The sequence below is a fragment of the Ipomoea nil genome, unplaced genomic scaffold (assembly GCF_001879475.1).
Source record: "Ipomoea nil cultivar Tokyo-kokei standard unplaced genomic scaffold, Asagao_1.1 scaffold2705, whole genome shotgun sequence".
In the NCBI taxonomy this organism is placed as follows: domain Eukaryota; kingdom Viridiplantae; phylum Streptophyta; class Magnoliopsida; order Solanales; family Convolvulaceae; genus Ipomoea; species Ipomoea nil.
In genome coordinates, this window is record NW_017619133.1 from 355,292 (window position 1) to 377,462 (window position 22,171).

Genomic DNA, 22,171 nt, shown 5'->3' on the forward strand with positions numbered 1-22,171 from the left:
AGTCAAAGGGCTTCATGCAAATCTTATAAGTATAAGTCAACTATGTGACCAGAACTGGAACGTGAGCTTCACCAAAAATAACTGCAGTGTCCTAGACAAAACAAATCAATGCGTTATGGAAGGTACAAGGTCAACTGATAATTGCTATATTCTCACTAACAATGTTTTGTGTTGCAGGATCAATATAGATGAAACTGAGCTTTGGCACCAAAAGCTAGGACATCTAAGTTACAGACTTCTTGACAAACTTGTAAAGATTGAAGGTGTTCGTGGATTACCCAAGCTGAAAGTCAAACCAACCATATGTGGTGCATGTTAAGCAGGAAAGCAAACCAAATCCTCTCATCCAGCGCAGCACACCATAAACACAAGTCACTGCTTGGAACTGATCCACATGGATCTCATTGGTCCAACTCAAACAGAAAGTGTTGGAGGTAAGAAATACATACTAGTTTGCGTAGATGATTATTCTCGTTTTTCTTGGGTTACCTTTCTCAGGGACAAGTCTGAAACCCTCGAAGCCTTCAAAACTCTGGCATTGAAACTTCAAAAAGAAAGAAATGAACCCATCATTCGAATCCGAAGTGATCACGGACGAGAATTCGACAACAATCTGTTCGATACCTTCTGCAACCAAACAGGAATCACACATGAATACTCAGCACCGAAAACACCTCAACAAAACGGAGTTGTTGAACGGAAGAACCGCACAATTCAAGAAATGGGACGAGTTCTGCTTAATGCCAAAGGACTACCTCAAAAATTTTGGGCAGAAGCTGTGAACACTGCATGTCACATCATCAATCGGGTCTATCTACGTCCAGGCACGAATCAGACTCCGTATACATTATGGAAAGGTAAGAAACCAAACATTAAATATTTTCATGTTTTCGGATCACGCTGTTTTTTCTTGAAGGATCGAAACCCTGTCGCAAAGTTTGAATCAAAAAGCGATGAAGGCATCTTCCTCGGCTATTCAACAAACAGCAGGGCATATCGTGTATACAACAAAGTTACCAAAACCATCATGGAGTCCACAACTGTTGTAATCGATGATCAACTGAGCGATATTATCACAACGTCTCCGTCTGGACAAATGACAGAACCTGACACAAGTTGTCCTGAACCTAATCCAGAGTCTCCTATGCCATCTTCCTCATCAACTCAACCTGAGCAAGAAACCGAGTCTGAGTCTGAATTTGACACTGATCACAGTAACATTGATATCCCTACTCGCATCCAGAAAGCTCATCCAATACAAAACGTAATTGGAGATCCCAGTTCCGGCGTAAAAACCAGAGGTAAACCGAAATGTGATTATATTCAATTAGCAGGATACTCTTGTTATACTTTGCAGATCGAACCGAAGAATATCAAAGAAGCTCTAACAGACGAACACTGGATCAAGGCCATGCAAGAAGAACTGGGGCAGTTCGAACGAAATAAGGTATGGTCTCTAATTCCTAAACCTGACAATGTCAATGTTGTAGGTACCAAATGGATCTTTCGCAACAAAACCGATGCGGCTGGCAACATCTCTAGAAGTAAAGCGCGGCTTGTAGCCCAAGGCTACTCCCAAATTGAAGGAATCGACTACGACGAAACATTTTCCCCTGTTGCACGGCTAGAGTCAATATGACTACTTCTATCGATTGCCTGTGCCCTAAAATTCAAGTTGTTTCAGATGGACGTTAAAACAGCCTTCTTAAATGGTTATCTCTCGGAAGATATATACGTTGCTTAGCCTAAAGGGTTTGAAGATCCACATCATCCAGACTATGTCTACAAATTACAAAAAGCTCTCTATGGCTTAAAACAGGCCCCAAGAGCCTGGTATGAGAGACTCACTCAGTATCTTCTTCAGAACAACTGCAAAATAGGAGGATCAGACAAAACGTTATTTATAAAACGATCAGGTGAACACATAACAATTGCTCAAGTGTATGTAGATGATATCGTTTTTGGATCTACACAACCAGGAGAGACAGACCAGCTAGTCAAGGTAATGCAACAAGAGTTTGAAATGAGCATGATAGGTAACTAACCTATTTTCTTGGATTACAAGTGAGCCAAACTAAAGAAGGAATTTTTATTTCACAAGAAAAATATGCGAAAAACCTTCTATCCAAATTTGGACTTGAATCTGCAAAAGATGCTCGTACTCCTATCTCTACGACTTCAAAATTGTTCAAAGATGAAAAAGGAACGTCTGTAGACTCTACTATGTACAGAAGTATGATAGGCAGTCTGCTATACTTAACAGCTAGTCGGCCAGATATTATGGTAAGTGTTGGGATGTGTGCACGCTATCAAGCCGATCCAAAAGAGTCACACTTAAAGGCAGTAAAACGTATTATAAAATACGTTAAAGGTACGATAAATTATGGTATTTGGTACTCGAACGATACTAATCTGAATCTTGCAGGATACAGTGATGCTGACTGGGTAGGAAATGCTGACGACAGAAAAAGTACATCAGGCGGATGTTTCTTTACCGGAAAAAATCTAGTCGCCTGGCTAAGTAAAAAGCAAAACTCGATTTCACTCAGCACAGCTGAAGCTGAGTATATAGCGGTGGGTAGTTGTTGTACACAATTACTTTGGATGCGTCAGATGTTAACTGACTATGGTATAGAACAACAAAGTATGACATTGTTCTGTGACAACACCAGCGCAATCAACATCTCTAAAAATCCAGTCCAACACTCCAGGACGAAACACATAGACATTCGACACCACTTTATTCGTGAACTAGTCGAAGAGAAAGAAATTATCTTGGAATATACTTCAATAGATAAAAATCTTGCAGATCTATTCACCAAGCCGTTAGACAAATCGAGGTTTGAACTGCTTAGAGCTGCCCTTGGGGTTTGCAATCCCACAGCTTAATCTTCCACATCAGGTACAACAAATAATCTCTAATTTTTTTTCTAACGTGGTTGTTGTTTATTTGTTGCAGGAAAAATAAATTTCTAAACCTCTCCTCTTTACCTAATTTTCTTGCCTTTTACCTTTCTATTTAAGCTAAACATCATTCAGAACCGCATGTTTCCTTACCCGGCTCGGCTACCTTATATATTAATTCCACCACTACAAATTAAAATGTGTATTGAAATTGAAATATTATTTTCAAACAACTTCCATCACTCTCTCCTAGTATGACTCTACTTCTACCCCTACAAAATAGTCACATCATTCGTCCCATCCATCACAACTTTTGAGAAGCTCATTAATTAAAAGCCTTATTTTCTTTCGCACTCTTACACGCCAAACCCACACTCTTCATCTTCATCCTCATCTTTACCTCGCTCCATCACCAAACCGTCAACAATGGAAGAAGACAACCCTTTCGCCATTTTCACAACTAAATCCGAAAGATTGGAGCTATTCCGCCACATCATCAACGCTGAATCTCCTCTTACATCTGATGATACGGATCGAGTTCTCGCCACCATCAAGCACCATGCAAACCTTCTTGAAGGACTCTCGGACAAGGAAATCAGACAAATCCAAGCTCTAGCTCAGTTCATATCAGTGGAGCCGTGGACTATTCAAGAGGATCCACCCAAACCGCCTCCATCCCAACAGGAGAAGGTGCATGCCCCATCTCCGAAAAATACGGTAGTGTCCTCACCATTGGATGACTATGTTTCAGCTTCTAGAAAGTTAGATTTCAACATTCATTTGCCAAATCAGTTTGTGTCTGTCTCTAGTGATATGAGTGCCCCTTCCTTTCCTTTACAAGGTGATCCGTATGATTCTTCACATAAATTGCCTGAAAATCTTGTGCCATTATCTGATTTTGTGCAGTCTGTGACCACACCATTCTCCATTAGAAATATCCACCAATTTGTGTCTCCCATGACTTGTGATGCTTTTTCTATTCCCATAACTATTCCTGTCCCATCTTCCACAGTAGAGGCTCCCATACCGGTGTCCACATCTCATAACACTGTCCTTATCGTCTCTGTGCCCGTGAGCAAATCTTCCCGAAAAAGGAAAGAAAATCTTACTATTTCAGGTTCTGCCGGGAAAAGAAAAATTGGAGGATTGGAGGATGTTGTCTGCTTGTCTGATTCCAAGCAATCAAAACGAGGGCCCACATTGCCACCCAGAATGACAAGGTCCAGATCAGTTTCAGGCCCAGTACCAAGTCCGGCCCCTGCACCAGCAGCTGATACTGTCCCCTCTGGCTCAAAGATGAAACAACCCAAGAAGAAATATCACCCTATTTTACTGTCTCCGGATTTGATGTCTGACTGGAGTGTTCATGCTACTAGGGATTTTATTCTAGAGAAATCCATCAATGTAGAAGAGTTGACAGAAAAATGCAACATTGTGCCTATTTTGCGAGATCAATACCTATTTGCCTCACTTGTTTCCTGTAGGCCCGTATTCCAGATGGCTCACTGCCGAGTTCTACACGAATTTAACATTGGATACTTTTCCGAAGGGGTCACCTCGATTTCAACAAGTTTTTATTCGGGATAAATGGTATCCCTTAAGTCCGGCCGTGATTAATTCATATTTGGGTACTCCAAATCATCAAGCTGCTCCTGACCCGAGTCCTAATCTCCTAGCCGCTGCGGCCAAATGCCGGACTCGAAAGCCCGAAGCTCACCACGGTCTACTCTGTTCTGTTACGGCTTGCTTCAACAAATTGGATGCCGGCTGTGCGTCATCATCTTGTGTCTGACCAGCTTGCTGCCCTCCTTTACAAGATCAGGAACCGACTTCCTTTCAATCTTGGAGAAATCATTTTTGGTCATCTTGCTCAATTTGTGCGACATAGGGAACCTAAGGTACATCTATCATTTCCTAGTCTCATTTTCGGACTACTACAGGAACATGGGTTCAAGCCCTACACAGATGAGGTGGTGATTGCTAATGCCTCAGTCTATAAATATGATGATCGTTTGACAAATAAGGATCACTATGATGATAGAGCTACGCTTTTGATCACTCCCGGCGCACCAACTGCCACGCCCTCTGTGTCTGCCCCTGCATCATCCGCTGACCCTGCCTCCGCACCGAATCCCCGTCCTACGACAGCGATCAAGGAACCTCAGACGCTCATGGATCGCCGTCAAATTGTTCTCACTCTTCAAGCGTTAATTGCTCAAGTTCGCACATCGGTTGCTTCTCAACAAATAACCATTGATGGCTTAGAAAATTTGTTGGGTGCTCAGTTGGAAAAAATAGCCAGAATGGAGGCTATCTATGCTCGGATTCGATCTAATACTGGCGCTGGTACTGGTTCTGTTTCTGAGAGCGATGAATCTAGGTCGGGCACCCCGTCTGCAAATTAATCCAATCCACTAGTATGATGTTCACCGGTTTGTTTGTCATTTATTTGGCAAAAACAAAGGGGGAGTATTGGAGAAAGGGGGAGTATTTTGGAATGTTGGGATGTTTGGTAAGTTTTTGGTTTTTGGTACTTTTTGGTATGGTATGATGTTAATCCTTGGTTCGGATGTTATTAATAATTTTGGTATGACTATGATTGACTTAAGTATGAATGTCTTGGTATATTTGGTATGTTGATCACATGGTATAAATTGGTTTTAATTGGAATGCATATGAAGAAAGGAAAGCTCCAAGTTAGGGGGAGTAATTCAAATTACAGTATGGAAAGCGTGACATATATGGTATGTTTGATACAACACTATTTCGTGCATGATTCACTATTTATTAATTGGATGAAGTATGTGAGTCAACGTTAACCAAGGTTCAAAATAAAATCCCACACACAATTAAGCTTTGGTCTGGTCCTAAAAGAATTAAAATTGCATATCTATTTTTTCTATATGTTTAGTACGTATGCTATGAGATATTAATAAAATATTTGTTCTTTTTCCCAAAGTATAATGATACTATTGTTTTACCAAATAAATTGCCAAAGGGGGAGATTGTAAGTGTACAAATTAGTACACATTAGAATGGCTAATTTATTAGTTTATTTTATTAATATGTAATGTTAATGTAATGTAATGTTAATTAGTATGAGTTGTAATTTAATTATTGGACCAAGCTAAAATGTGTGGTGGAGTTTTATTTCTAATGAGTTGGACAAAGAAGCAAGTCTGAAGATCTCAAATTAAAGAATGAGTGGTTGAGAAGAATTCAAGCCACATATGAAGCTACAATCAAGGCTTGGTGGAATGGGAATTGCGTACAGTATATAAGGAAGGGAAAACGAAAGAGGAAGTTGCCAATTCTGAAATTCTGATCTCATATGCAAGCTTCCTATATTACTGCTTTAATATTGATTATATTATTTGTGATTTAAATCTGTACTTCAAATCAGTACCTGTGACAGCTGAAGTGCTACACCAAAGATGGTTATGGCATACACGGTTCAGTCCTGAGTAGGTGTTTTAGAAGAGTTGTAGTGGTAAAGGCTGTGAGCCGTTTGTAGTTACCTCTTGTAATACTCTATGGTGAACATCTAGTGGATTGGGCAGACGTGGGTTGCCCCGCAAACGTAGGAGAAGGAGCTCCGAACTGCGTAACAATTCTACTGTGTCTTTACTTTATTTATGCTTTCAATTTCGTTATTTATACGTTGATTAAATTGATTTAATTAAACAGCGAAATTGTCTCATAACATAAAATCAAGTAGAATCCTTAGTGTTAAATTGATTTCAAGATACACGGCCTTTTTCAGTTTTGTTAACGAGGCTTGACTGGAGTTATTTTTAATTTAATTTTTCATAATATTAAATTTTGTATTAGTATACAAAATTTATATGTTTAGAAACTACACTAAAAGCACTATTAAACACAAAAAATCAAATTTAAAAATAAGTAAAAGATACTAAAGAAAATAAACAAAGAATAAATAGTTGATTTTACCAATGAATAGTTTGTAGGATTGATAAAATCGGACAGAGGGAGTAATAAAATAAAATAAAATAAAAAGTGTAAAACAAAAGATGAAAATATTATGGCAAAAACTTGTGTTAGATCGTCTCACCGTGAGACCGGTTGTATCAAGATGAAAATATAATACTAATTTGGAATAAAGTGTTTATTACTTATATGTGAAAATGTAATACTTTTAAAGAAAAATGTAATATTTTTACATTTTGATTTAAAAGTATTACATTTTTTCTCACAAGTATTATATTTTTCCTTATAAGTAACAAACACTTGCGAACATTACTTATTAGGAAAAATGTACGTAATACTTTTGATGAAAAATATAATACTTTTACATCAAAATGTAAAAGTATTACATTTTTTCCATATAAGTAACAAACATTTTATTCCTGATTAGTATTAAATTTGAGCGTATAAGTATGACATGTAGATGTTGATCCGATCCGACCCGTTTCACGGACTCACACAAGTGTGACCTAAGTAATAAATATATTGCATTACTAAACATGCCCCAAATTTCTTGATAAGGTGTACTTTGATTTAATGTTTGTTGCACTCACTTTTGTAGCCTAGCTAAAAATAGTGGAACAATGGGAATGCATTTTCAAATGCAATACATTTGTACCGCAATGGTTAGAAAAAGTGTTGTCACTAATGCATTTTTCTTATATCTTATCCCCCATTTAAATTTGCCCCACAACTATTAATTGAATTGATCGAGATAAGGATTTGACTCAATATTGACTACATTGGAAAATAATTTTTTTTTTTTTTTTTTTTTTGGGTTCATATCACACTGCTATTCATTTCTGTTTGACAAGACTAAATTAAGAGTAAAAGACATTTTTGGTCCTAGACTTATAGTGACTTGGACAATTTTAGTCCTTTATAAAAAAAATTGCCATTTTATGGACAAAGTTATTGTGGCGAGGACATTTTTGGTCCTCCGTCTATATTTCTGTTAGATAACCGTATGAGAGAGGGGCAATTACGTCAATTTAGGCTCTTTTTATTGTGAGATGGACGATTTTGGTCCCACAACCATGCCTTTACTCTAACCCTCATTTATTTGTAGTTTTGCACTACGAAATGCTCTGCCCACAACCATGCCTTTACTGCAACTTGGACTCTCCGATTCCTTCGAATTATGACCGAGAAGAAAACAAAACACACATAGATATAATAGATAGAAGGAGATAGCCTAAATTGACGTAATTACCCCTCTCTCAGATGGTTATCTAACAAAAATATAGACGGAGGACCAAAAATGTCCTCGCCACAATAACTCTGTCCATAAAATGGCAAATTTTTTTATAAAGGACTAAAATTGTCCAAGCCACTATAAGTCTAGGACCAAAAATGTCTTTTACTCTTAATTTAGTCTTGTCAAGAACTTTGTACTTAATTAGCACCTTTGTGACTCTCTTTGAGGAAATATCACAGGATTAAACTTGATAGAGAAAGTATATTAAACATATATTACACTCTAATAGTTTTTTAGCCAACTACACTCAAGTTTGTTGTACAAAACTAACGCATCAACGCTCTTAGCATCTTCTGGTAGAAATGAATCAGTTTTAAAGAAAAGTGTGAATTGCACCCCTTGAATTAACCGTATTATCAAACCAATTTTTGAAGGAATTTTTACTTCGAATTTAGGGTGCGTTTGAAAACCGGAAAATGAGTTCTGGGAAATGTTTTTCGGGTTTTCAATGTTCGGCAAGAGGGAGGAAAATGAAGTCAACGGAAAATGATGCATTAGTCAAAGGAAAATGTTGTGTTGGGCTTCCCTCCTATGTGGTAAATAGCACAGTTTTGAACCAAGCCTTTTTTTATATTCGCTATATTTTGTTAGACATCCTACTCTAATTATTACTATTATATTATATAATAATAATTAGGGAATGTGAATGTGGGCGGCAGAATGATGTAAGGAAATCAAGTTTACTTTCCTTAGTATTAGGAATATATGAGGCGGCAAACCTTCATTTCCTAAGTTGTAAAAAGGAATTAAATTTCCTTTCTACTTTGTCCTCCCACATATATTTATATATTGCTTTGGGATTATGGATGAGAGATACATACACGGCAGCAAGTTGGCAGCGAAGAGAAGAAGCAGTGGGCGAAAACAATTGTTTTATTCTCGAGCTTTTCTTCGGCAGTGCGCAGGTACAATTTGGTACAGTTTGTCGTGAGTTCACCAAATTCTTGGGTGGTTTGTTCATCATATACTTTTGAGAGGTCAACTTATTTGTTCCAGGCATCTTTGGATATTTCTTAGTATTCCTTTTTAGGCTTGTGGAACATAATAGAAGTCTTTGGCCTAGAGTTGTTGTATTTGATGATTTGTGGATGTTTGGCTCGTGTGGTAGCTTGAAACTTTGTACCCAAGATTTATTATAGTGAAATATTTGTTGGTGGTGGTCCCGTGGTTTTTTCCCCGTGATTTTGGGATTTTTCACGTAAATCGTGTGTTCCTTGTGTCTAGTTTTATTTTGCTTGTTTTGTATCATCTCGTATTTGTGCATGGTGTCAAGTCTGTGATTTTCATTGTCACAGGTAGTGGGATTTTTCCCAATAAAGTGGTATCAGAGCCCTGATTGTTGATTGTGTACATTTGACATGGAGACAAATATGAGTAATATGGTACGATTGAATGGTAGAAATTATCACATTTGGAAGGCCAAGATGAAGGATCTTCTGTTTGTGAAGAAATTACATCTACCTGTGTTTGCAACTGCAAAGCCAGAAAGCATGTCAGACAAAGAGTGGGACTTTGAGCACCAACAAGTTTGTGGTTATATTCGCCAATGGGTTGAAGATAATGTTATGAATCACATTATCAACGAGACACATGCCAGAAGCCTGTGGGATAAACTTGAGACCCTGTATGCTTCCAAGACAGGCAATAACAAATTGTTTTTGCTAAAACAATTGATGAATCTAAGATTCAGGGAAGGTACATTGATCAATTATCATGTCAATGATTTTCAGGGTGTTCTTGATAAGTTGTCTAGCATGGGCATTAAATTTGAGGATGAGGTACTTGGTCTCTAGTTGCTTAACACTCTACCTGATTCTTGGGAAACACTTCGGGTTTCTTTGACCAATTCTGCTCCCAACGGTGTTGTGACCATGGAGTATGTCAAGAGTGGTATCTTGAATGAAGAGTCAAGAAGAAGATCTCAAGACACCTCCACTTCTCAGTCAGATATTTTGGTTACAAATGATAGGGAGAGAAACAAACAAAGGGGTCAGAAGGGTAGAGATAAAAGCAAAAGTAAGTCAAGGTCATGGCACAAGGATGTTGAATGTTATCATTGTGGCAAGAAGGGTCACATCAAGAAAAATTGCTTCAAGTTGAAAAGGGACCAGAAGCAAGACAAGAAAGATGATCACACAGAGAACCAGGTTGCAATAGTTAGAGCAGATTTGCTTCTTGCTTGTGATGAGAACGCCGTCAACGTTGCATGCCATGAGACAACTTGGATTGTAGATTCAGGCGCATCTTACCATGTTACACCAAGGAAGGAATTCTTTACTTCATATACTCCAGGTGACTTTGGAGAACTAAGAATGGGTGATGATGGTTAGGTGAAGGTAATTGGTACCGGTACAGTTTGTCTTGAGACCAGCAATGGCACAAAGCTAGAACTTAAAAATGTAAAGCATGTACCGGGTATCAGACTGAATCTCATTTCTACAGGAAAACTCGATGATGATGGTTTCTGTTGTTTCTTTGGTGATGGACATTGGAAAATCACTAAAGGCTCGCTGGTTATTGCACGAGGTAACAAGTCTTCTAACTTGTACTCTTTACAAAGCTCTATTTCTGGTGATTCAGTGAATGTGGCAGCAAAAGAATGTGCATCAGAATTGTGGCATAAACGACTTGGTCACATGAGTGTGAAGGGGATTGATTACCTTGCCAAGAAGAAGAAGCTTTCAAGAGTAAAGGAAGCTAGATTAGACAGATGTGTTCATTGCCTGGCAGGGAAACAGAAAAGAGTTTCTTTTATGAGCAATTCTCCTTCGAAGAAGCCGGAGCCACTTGAGTTGATACATTCTAAAGTGCGTGGACCAATGAAGGTTAGATCACTTGGAGGTGCATCTTACTTTGTGACCTTCATTGATGATTATTCTAGGAAACTCTGGGTTTACACTTTGAAGCACAAAAGTGATGTGCTTGGTGTGTTTAAAGAGTTTCATGCCCTTGTTGAGAGACAGACAGGGAAGAAATTGAAGTGCATCCGTACTGATAATGGCGGTGAGTACCGTGACCCATTTGATGAGTATTGCAGAATGCACGGTATTAGACATCAGAAAACTCCTCCTAAAACTCCTCACTTAAATGGCTTAGCAGAGAGGATGAATCGGACAATTATGGAAAGAGTCAGATGTATGCTTGATGATGCAAAGTTGCTAGTTCTTTTTGGGCAGAGGCAGTTTCCACAGCGGTTCATGTTATCAACTTATCTCCCGTTATTGCTTTGAATAATGAAGTTCCTGATAAGGTTTGGTGTGGAAAGGAAGTTTCTTATGATCACCTCAGAGTCTTCGGTTGTAAGGCATTTGTGCATGTCCCAAGAGATGAAAGATCGAAGTTGGATTCGAAGACTAGACAATGCATTTTCATTGGTTATGGTCTTGATGAATTTGGCTACAAGCTGTATGATCCAGTTGAGAAGAAGCTTGTGAAAAGCCGTGATGTAGTGTTCTTTGAAGATCAAACCATTGAAGATGTTGACAAAGTGAGAAAGCCAGAATCTCAAGAAAGCGGAAGTTTGGTTGACTGTGAGCCAGTTTCCAGCAAAGATACACATGATGCTGATGAGGTTCAAGAGAATGGCCAGAACGGTGATCTTGTACCAGACAATCAGGCTGATACAGCTGATATGGATGGTCATGTTGATGATGTTGTGCACCAGGAACAAGAAGTTCCTTCGCAAGTTCCAGTTGATCCTCCTAGAAGGTCTAATAGGGAACGGAGACCATCTACTCGTTACTCTTCCAGTCAGTATGTGCTATTGACTGATGGGGGAGAACTTGAGTTCTATGAAGAAGCTATGGAGAGTGAGCAAAAGAGACAGTGGCTTGAGGCTATGCAGGATGAGATGAACCCCTTATATGAAAATGATACCTTTGAGTTGGTGAGGGCACCAAAGAATAGGAAAGCTTTGAAGAATAGGTGGGTCTACAGATTGAAACATGAAGAAGGCATTTCAGTTCCACAGTTCAAAGCTAGACTGGTGGTGAAAGGTTTCAGCCAGAAGAAAGGTATTGATTTTGATGAAATTTTCTCTCCTGTTGTGAAATTTTCATCCATTAGAGTTGTGTTGGGTCTAGCAGCCCGTTTGAATCTAGAAATTGAGCAGATGGATGTGAAGACAGCTTTTCTCCATGGTGATTTAGATGAGGAGATATATATGGAGCAACCTGAGGGATTCAAAGTCAAAGGGAAAGAGGATTATGTTTGCAGGTTAAAGAAGAGTTTGTATGGATTGAAGTAAGCTCCGAGGCAGTGGTATAAAAAGTTTACTTCCGTTATGAGTAAGCATGGGTACAAGAAGACTTCTTCAGACCACTGTGTTTTTGTAAACAGATTCTCTGATGATGACTTTGCTATATTGTTGCTTTATGTTGATGATATGTTGATTGTTGGTCGCAATGTTTCAAGAATTCAACAGTTGAAACAAGAGTTGAGTAAGTCCTTTTCTATGAAGAACATGGGACCAGCAAAGCAAATTCTTGGGATGAAGATAATTCGTGACAGGCATAACAAGAAGTTGTGGTTATCTCAAGAGAGGTATATAGAGAAAGTACTTGAGAGATTTAATATGGATAAAGCTAAGCCAGTGAATACACCTCTTGGTATGCATTTCAAGTTAAGTAAGAAGCAATGTGTCTCTAGTGAGAAAGAGAATGAAGAAATGCAAAGAATTCCCTATTCTTTAGCTGTTGGTAGTTTGATGTATGCCATGGTATGTACGAGGCCAGATATTGCTCATGCAGTGGGTGTTGTTACCAGATTTCTCTCAAATCCAGGGAGAGAACATTGGGATGTTGTAAAGTGGGTTCTGAGATATCTTCGGGGTACTTCAAGTCTGAGTTTGTGTTTTGGTACAGAGAAACCTATTCTTGCCGGGTACACTGATTCAGATATGGCCGGGGACATTGACACTAGGAAATCTACTTCAGGTTATCTAATTACTTATGCAGGGGGAGCAGTTTCATGGCAATCAAGATTGCAAAACTGTGTTGCTTTGTCTACCACTGAAGCTGAGTTCATAGCAACTGTTGAGGCCAGTAAAGAAATGTTATGGATGAAGAAGTTTGTTCAGGAGCTCGGGTTTGTTCAAGACAAGTATGTGCTCTATTGTGATAGTCAGAGTGCAGTTCATCTTGCAAAGAACTCCACGTTCCATTACAGGTCAAAACATATTGACACGAGATATCATTGGATTAGAGATATCTTAGAGTGCAAGATGCTTGAACTTGAAAAGATTCATACTGATGATAATGGGTTTGACATGATGACTAAAGCATTGCCAAGAGGGAAGTTTGAGGATTGTTTCTCTATCGCCGGGATGGCGATATCTTCCACATAGTCGGGAGGGGGAAATACAAAAACTCTAGGCCAAAGACTTCTATTATGTTCCACAAGCCTAAAATGGAATACTAAGAAATATCTAAAGATGCCTGGAACAAATAAGTTGACCTCTCAAAAGTATATGATGAACAAACCACCCAAGAATCTGGTGAACTCACGACAAACTATACCAAATTGTACCTGCGCACTGCCGAAGAAAAGCTTGAGAATAAAACAATTGTTTTCGCCCACTGCTTTTTCTCTTCGCTGCCAACTTGCTGCCGTGTATATATCTCTCATCCATAATCCCAAAGCAATATATAAATATATGTGGGAGAACAAAGTAGAAAGGAAATTTAATTCCTTTCTACAACTTAAGAAATGAAGGTTTGCCGCCTCATATATTCCTAATACTAAGGAAAGTAAACTTGATTTCCTTACATCATTCTACCGCCCACATTCACATTCTCTAATTATTATTATATAATATAATAGTAATAATTAGGGTAGGATGTCAAACAAAATATAGCGAATATGAAACAAGGCTTAGTCTAAAATTGGGCTATTTACCACATAGGAGGGAAGCTTATATATATATACATATATATGTGTGTATGTATATACATATATATGTGTGTATGTATATATATATGTATATATATATATATACATATATATATATATATATATATATATATATATATATATATATATATAGAGTTAATACTCAAAATCGTCTTCGACTATAATGGTTTTTTTTAATTTTGTCCTAAACGATTTTGGTGACTTAATGGAGTCCCAGAGTTTTGTGTTTTTACTCAATTTCGTCCCAGACTTTTGTGTTTTTGCTCAATTTAGTCTCCCATTTGTTGTTAAATAAATAGACAATTCAGTAATTTTAATATTGGCATCTCTTTATTCATAGACATGTGAAGTGCGGAATTCCTCTTTTTTACGAATTACTCCCAGAATCACTTCTAAAGCTGCGAATATAAAATTTGATTTGTAGGTCTGAGAGTTTCTCTGGCTGTAATTTGTGTAAGAAAGAGAGATTTCTCACTTCGCAGGTTGAAAGTAAATAGATGTCAATATTGATATTATTGAATTGTCCCTTTATTTAACACCAATTTGACGGAATAACAAACGGAGGACTAAATTGAGCGAAACACAAAAGTCTGGGACTATATTAGGTCACCAAAGTCGTTTAGGACGAAATTGAGAAAAACCACTATAGTCAAGGACAATTTTGGGTAGAGTTAATACCCAAAATCGTCCTCGACTATAGTGGTTTTTCTCAATTTCGTCCTAAACGACTTTGGTGACCTAATATCGTCTCAGACTTTTGTGTTTCGCTCAATTTAGTCCTCCATTTGTTATTCCGTCAAATTGGTGTTAAATAAAGGGACAATTCAGTAATGTCAATATTGATCTCTCTTTACTTTCAACTTGTGAAGTGCGAAATTCCTCTTTCTTGTACGAATTACACCCAGAATTACTCCCGGACCTTCAAATCAAATTTTATATTCGTAGTTTTAGGAGTAATTCTGGGAGTAATTCGTAGTTTACATGTCTATGAGTAAAGAGATGTCAATATTAAAATTACTGAATTGTCTATTTATTTAACACCAAATGGACAGAATAACAAATGAAGGACTAAATTGAGCAAAAACACAAAAGTTTGGGACTAAATTGAGCGAAACACAAAAGTATGGGACGATATTAGGTCACCAAAGTCGTTTAGGACGAAATTGAGAAAAACCACTATAGTCGAGGACGATTTTGGGTATTAACTATATATATATATATATATATATATATATATATATATATATATATATATATATATATATATATATATATATATATATATATATATATATATATATATATATATATATATAGAATCGCACTCAGGTGCGAATGCTTCGCCCAGGCGCGAAATAGGAATGGATTCTGTCCGTCCACGTGTCCAGATCTAATGGATGAGAAACACTGATTTTTTAAAAAAAGCGCGGTGGCATTTTCATAAATAGTTGAACATCGAAGTTCAAGTAAAATGTAGTACAACTGCATGTAAAATGTATCATAGGTGCAAGTAAAAATTTACTCTGAGCATCAATACTAAGTGCACCTATAGTTATAAGTAGTTGCACCTATAGTTCTAAGTAGTTGCAAGTAGTTGCACCTAGGTGCATGAATGTTTGCGGGTGGTTTTCAGGGGTATTACTACCCGTTGAACTCAGATCAATGAATTTAACAAGGCAAAATTACATGCACTTATATGTCAAAGTACGTGCACCTATAGTTATAAATAGTTGCACCTATAGTTATAAGCACACCCAGGTGCATGAATGTTTGCGATAAGTGAATGCTAACAAGGCAAAATTATATGCACTTATAGGTGAAAGTAGGTGCACTTGTAAATGATTTTACCGCTTTTTTTTTTAAGTTGTTAGATCTGGACACGTGTCACGCGCTGATTCGTTCGCATATTCCTTCCTGGGCACTTATTCGCACCTGAGTGCATCTATATATATATATATATATATATATATATATATATATATATATATATATATATATATATATATATATATATATATAGAATTAGGTTCTGGTGCGATTAGAGTGCTCAGGTGCGGTTGTGCGGTTTAATCTGGGCCATTCATCTCGCTTAAATCAACGTGCAGGATTACCAAATTTTTTTTTTAAAAAAATGATGTGGTAATTTTTTAATTTTTGAATCTAGGTCAAAATTAATGGGAGCGGTTCTCTGATTAATGTGCGTGAGTTTTGTATATAAGATGCGTGAGTCTTGTGCATAAGGTGCTTGAGTTTTGTGCTTAATGTGCGTGGGGTTGTGTGCTTAATGTGCGTGGGTTTTGTACTTAATGTGCGTGAGTTTGTGATTAAGATCTAACATTTAAAGGTGCGTGGCTTTCTTCCCGACACGCCTTTTTTATTTTTTTTATTTTCATTGATTTGAGCCATTGATCTAGATTTGATCAACGACTCAAATCTAACCGCACAATCGCACAGGAAGCTATACCCACACATGAACCTTTCCCTATATATATATATATATATATATATATATATATATATATATATAAGGATTTTATCAAAAGTATCAAATAATTAAAATTTTTAAATATTTAATTCTTTTTATTTTCATGCTCATTTTCTAAAAAGTGAACCAAACACACAAAGATAGTTTTTCGTTGTGTAGGCAAACATCGGAAAGGAAAATATTGTTTGAAAAATAATTTATTTTTCAGAAAATATTTTCCAAAAGTCATTTAACGGGTTTCCAAACGGACACTTATTGAAAATTCATACAAGTCTTCACCAAATCTTATTAGGGACCACGACTCTCCCGGTAATCTAATGTTATACACATAGATTAGAACTTTTACTGACAGTGTAAAATACAAAATTTGATGAATTCCTCTGTGAATATGTAAATGATGAGCATATTTGTGAAGATATATTGAAAAATGATATATTATTCAAGCTCACTTAAATGAATTTTAAAATATGTGGTCAAGTTTTTGTCTAAAGGAGTTTCCTGGAGAAAAATAAAAATAAATCTTGTTCATCCATTGTAAAACGACAGATATAGAAGATTTAGGAAAAAATGCAATTTTAATCCCTCAATTATATTGTTTTTTTGCTAGCGGTTTTAGTCCCTAATTTTTACAATTGCAATATACACATCTAACTCTTTAGAAAAGTTGTACGTGGTTTTAACCCATGAAGCAACTCCCTTGTAAAAAGTGCAGTGTGGACACATCCACACCCTCCATGTAACACCCCTAAATTTCGAGATATTTAAAACTTATAGAATAAAGGCAAATCCATTAACTGAATCCCAACAGAGCATAAAACTAACCGTAAGTGTCGGTGTGCTATGTCACACCTAGGCTTAAGCTAACTAAGCATAATAAATCCTTAATTCGATATTCAAATACAATCCCAAGGCACGCAGGCCAGCTACTACGCTAAGGCTAATTAAGCTAATTAGTCCAAGGCTCTGACTAGCGCGATCCGAAGCTAATGTTCATCACCTGAAAAACATTCGGTATAACAACCGTCAGCGAATAATGCTGGTAACCCACTCCAACGCGTTAAGTACAATATAGGTAGATATAAGAAAATCATTTTGAAACTGGAATACATATATACTTACGAGACTCCAGTTTAAATCCAAGATCAAGACTAAAGGCATATTAACAGACTCAATATAATAAAATAATCATAAGAACTAACAGGCACCCTAAGCATGCAATACAAGACATGACAGACAGATAAGCATACAAATAACAACTAGAGGCAACTAAGACATTCAATACAATCAAATAGCAAGTAGTCATCAAAGCACACAGTTCATCCTCCAACCTTATACCAAGTTCCAACCTTGTAGCTCCCATCCGTCCTTATATCAGTTCCAACCTATACCTCTAAGCCACCCTTATATCACCACCCCTTATGCCTCCGGGCAACTACATGCCCCCCACCGACAAACCACCTATCAACCACCAACATATCAAGATGGTGCCACAGTGCCATTCAATGATCCGCACCTCTAGTGCCACTATCAAGGGGTTAGCGCATATAGTTCTAACATGACACCGAAGCACTTATAACCTGACCCATGCTCAACGGCAAGCAAGTCTAAGGTGGGTGTGTGCCTTTATCACAGTCACCGCTATGGCCTGTACCTTTAGTACAATGACCGGGCACAAGTGGTGCCAACTGCCAACAATTCATTTCCACCAATCACAATCTCATCATCATTATCCACACCGGCCATTGCGTAATGACCACGATACTCATCATCATTCAATAAATCAACACATAATCACATAAAATTCAAGACACAGCAACAACGACATGTAGTACACATAAAATCCTAGAATGATGCCTAAAACACCAAATGAAACTCATACACGACAAACGGGGTACAACGGGACACGGGGAAACAACAAACGGGAGAAAACATCACGACACCCACCCACTTTCCAGGGGGTGGGCGACGGGTGGAGGGCCACCCGCCAGCGGCGGCTCCCTTTTCCAGCGGGTGCCCGACTGCCCGCCGGCTGCCCGCTGGAAACCGGGCAAGGGGCAGCGGGTAGGTGGCGGGCACCCCTGCCCCCACTGACTCACAGGCAACAATCGTGGAACCTGAAACCATGTCCAGACACATTCAAACACATAACGACAACACCACGTTTTCAATTAACGGGATTAAACCAAGAATTACACCAAATACATTCTAACATGATTCATAAACAGGCCAAGACTCCACATTAATCGAATAATGGTTCAGGAGCATCCGGAACCACAAGAACATCAAGAAACCTATATGCAAAGTCCCAAACACAAGTCCTAGGCTAGGCTTAACACCCGATCATGCATAATCCCACCCAAATATATCAAGAACATCGTAATACAAAATTCTCGATATAAACCCTAGGGCTCTAAACATAATCAAAATACAAGATCATTCATATAATCAATCATAGTATCAAGAACATCAAGATTATCACATAAACACAATATAAACCCTAGACAAAGCTCTATCAAGACTCAAACACAAAATCATATATCAAAGGAGCTAATGAATAAGATATAGCAAGGAAATAGGTTTTTTCGAGACATGGGTTACCTCTTAGCCTTAATCGATGTCATTGGCTACTAAGGTTCTTCTTTCTCAGATTTCCCTCCAGTGGATTCCTCTACGTTTGGTGGCAGGGGGTCCCTTTGTAGGTGTGTGGTAGAATTAACTGTGGTAGGGTTTCTAAATGCTTCCTAAGTTCCTATATATAGATTTAGGAGTCCCGACTAGGGTCTGAATGGTGAGGGTCCACTAATCCTATTTCTTATAGGATTTAAGGATTTGGTTTAAGGATAAGGGTCCATGGTCCATTGTGGACAAAACTAATTAATTGAAGGGAATCCTAACCAATTTTAAACGCTTTTTTAATTATTATTAACGGGATTGATTAAATGATTCGTCCGGGATTAAAGGCCGTAACACGGGGTGTTACACTCCATCTTGAGAAATGAAATGCTATGATCTTACTATTTCTAAACTTTCAAGTTTGCAATAATTATAAAATGAACCCCATGTCAGATATTAATGTAAACGAGAAACCTGACTTGTAACAGCGGAAGCTTTAGGATTACTCAAATGTCTCTGGCCATAGTTGTTCGTATTGTCACTGGGATGGTAAACCAGCAGAATAACATTGGTGTTTTGTCTACCACTTCTCTCCCCTGAATACTAGACGGTGTGTGTATGCTGAAATACAAAAGTTGTGTGAGGACTATTTTACTTAGAAGCCTACATGCCATCAATATAGGCACATATTCAGTTAAAGCTAAACTGAATATCCTAAGTTACCTAACTGACTAAATCACTAACTGAATTAGTCATCTACTTGCACCACAACCACTTAATTAATACAATATATTATAATATATTATATTAGGGAAAATACTTACATTCTACCACTTGGTGCAAGTACTGGCACAACCTTCATTAAAGAAAAAAACATACGAACCATAGTAATACGTCCTCTACTGATCAAGTGAGTAATATCTTCTATAATCACATGCATTTAGATTCCCTAACTTAGGTTCTTTATGAACAAACCCTACGTTTATTCTTAGTCCCTTAATGGATGTTACTCAAAAAATGTATATGCGCAACTGAAAAAAGATATCATCCAAATTGGCATAAGAAAATATGCACATTATATGATCCCTAAAATCTAAGAAGCATGCCTTAAGTAGAGATCTCTTAATGTTAGCATAATGCTAACTGTATTCTATGACTTCTTTATATAACTCGACTTAAACACCACCTCTAACAACTAAAAGTTTAGAGTTGACACGTACGTCTGTCACTCCCACTCATCAAAATAGCCAAAAGATAGTTAAGTCATAGAAGCATTCCAATAATTTTAAACAACAAACCAAAAGTCTAAGTCCATAAATTTGGAACCTTAAACATACACAATAACTTCCCAAATAATCTCAAGGTCCACCTCAAAAATTAACTAAACATTATTTGTCTTACATATATTTCTTGCAAATTGTTTTGAGCCTTACAAACCAGAATGACCCATGATCAATTTTGAAGAAACTAAAGACTCTATTAATTGCTAAAGAATTTATTTATTGGCAGTGCACCACAAGTTAAATGTTTTTGTTATAATAAAATCCTTAGTATTGTTACAACATTTTCATAAATATGTTTCACAACCAAATGTTCAATAAATTTGAACTTATGAATTTAAAAGAACAAAACCTAGATTAATACTTGTGGAAACTTTTGGACTTATTGTTAGATACACAATCCAATTTGGAATGTATGAAGACAATTAAATCCAACAACTTTAGTGGAGTATTTTAGTGACCTTTTTCTAAATGATCACTGATAGATAACCCAAATCGGACACCTGGTCTGGAGTGTGAGGCAAGACAGTCAAGTTTGAGCATGGCTTGATACTTGGCAAATTAGATGACATCCGCGGTCCCCGTTCGTCGCATGAAACGCCTGGGAGATCATAACCAGTCATCCTCGGCAACCAATTGTCCATGAGGACAGACGCATACCCGGACGGAGGTTGGCTGGCTCGGGTAAAGCGACCAGGCTCGGTAACTGGTGTGTTCCCGGCTGGGCTTACACATGGGACCCGATTGGGCGACCAGCCTCGGTAGTTGGCGTGTCCCCGACCAGATCCCCTCCCGAAATTTGAACAGGCGACCTGGCTCCGTTGGCGGTGTGTCCTCGACCGGGTACCGCTCAGGAACTCAGTTTGGCGACCAGGCTTAGCGATCGAGGTTAGGGTGAGCATCGGTCGGTTACGATTAATAACCGACTGATAACAGAAGACATTTTTTAAATCTTCATAACTGACCGAAACCGACCGAACATACGTCGATTTCGGTCAGTTATTCGGTTAACCGAATAACCGAACATTCACAAGTAATATTTTATAATATGTTAGTTGTGCAAATCTGCATATATACAGTAACTAAATAAACTTACTGAAAGTTAGTAAGTTTATTTAGTTACTGTAAATTTATATATATACTGTTAGGAACAAGTGTAATTAGATTTTGATGATACCAAGTTCTTAGGAAGTTAGACCCCTATTTTTCTTTTGATTATGTTATCTTTTGTTGGTTAACAAAATGGGTCTGTAACTTAGAGAAGGACTCGTATTCAGCCGAATGAAAACCCGAGTCATGCTTTTGAAGAAGAAGAGAAGATCAAGAGAGGCCCGAGAGAACAACTTAGACCGAAAGATGGAAGGGTCTAACTCTCGTGTAAACATCAAATGATAAGGAAGATCATTTGATTTGAAGACGAAAGATAAGGACAATCTTTCGTTACTTGATCCCAAGACTGAGAGTCAAAGTCAAACTCGAAATGAAAACTTCTACATGATAATACAGAAGTATATTTGTCTAAGTCTCATAGCTGGGTAAATCATCCTAGACAAAAGGAGTCCTAGGAATGATATTTTTAAAACTCAAAGGAGCATTAAATGATTGATACTTTTATTAGTGTAAAAAGACAAAAAGACTAACAAGTTTTTGTTGCCAATGGCTACACAGTACGTCGCATTAAATGCTCCAAGCCCAGTGGTTATTACACGATGGTCAATATGTTTGAATCTCCATCTC

At 37.6% G+C, this 22,171-nt stretch overlaps 1 long non-coding RNA gene across 1 annotated transcript; it reads left to right on the plus strand.

Moving 5' to 3' along the window:
* The first annotated feature begins 1,479 nt into the window (after positions 1 to 1,479).
* LOC109156352 lies at positions 1,480 to 21,412 on the plus strand. The gene is made up of 4 exons (XR_002050004.1): positions 1,480 to 1,490; positions 19,387 to 19,394; positions 20,066 to 20,068; positions 21,323 to 21,412. It is a non-coding gene; the product is annotated as an uncharacterized LOC109156352 (long non-coding RNA).
* The last annotated feature ends 759 nt before the right edge of the window (positions 21,413 to 22,171 follow it).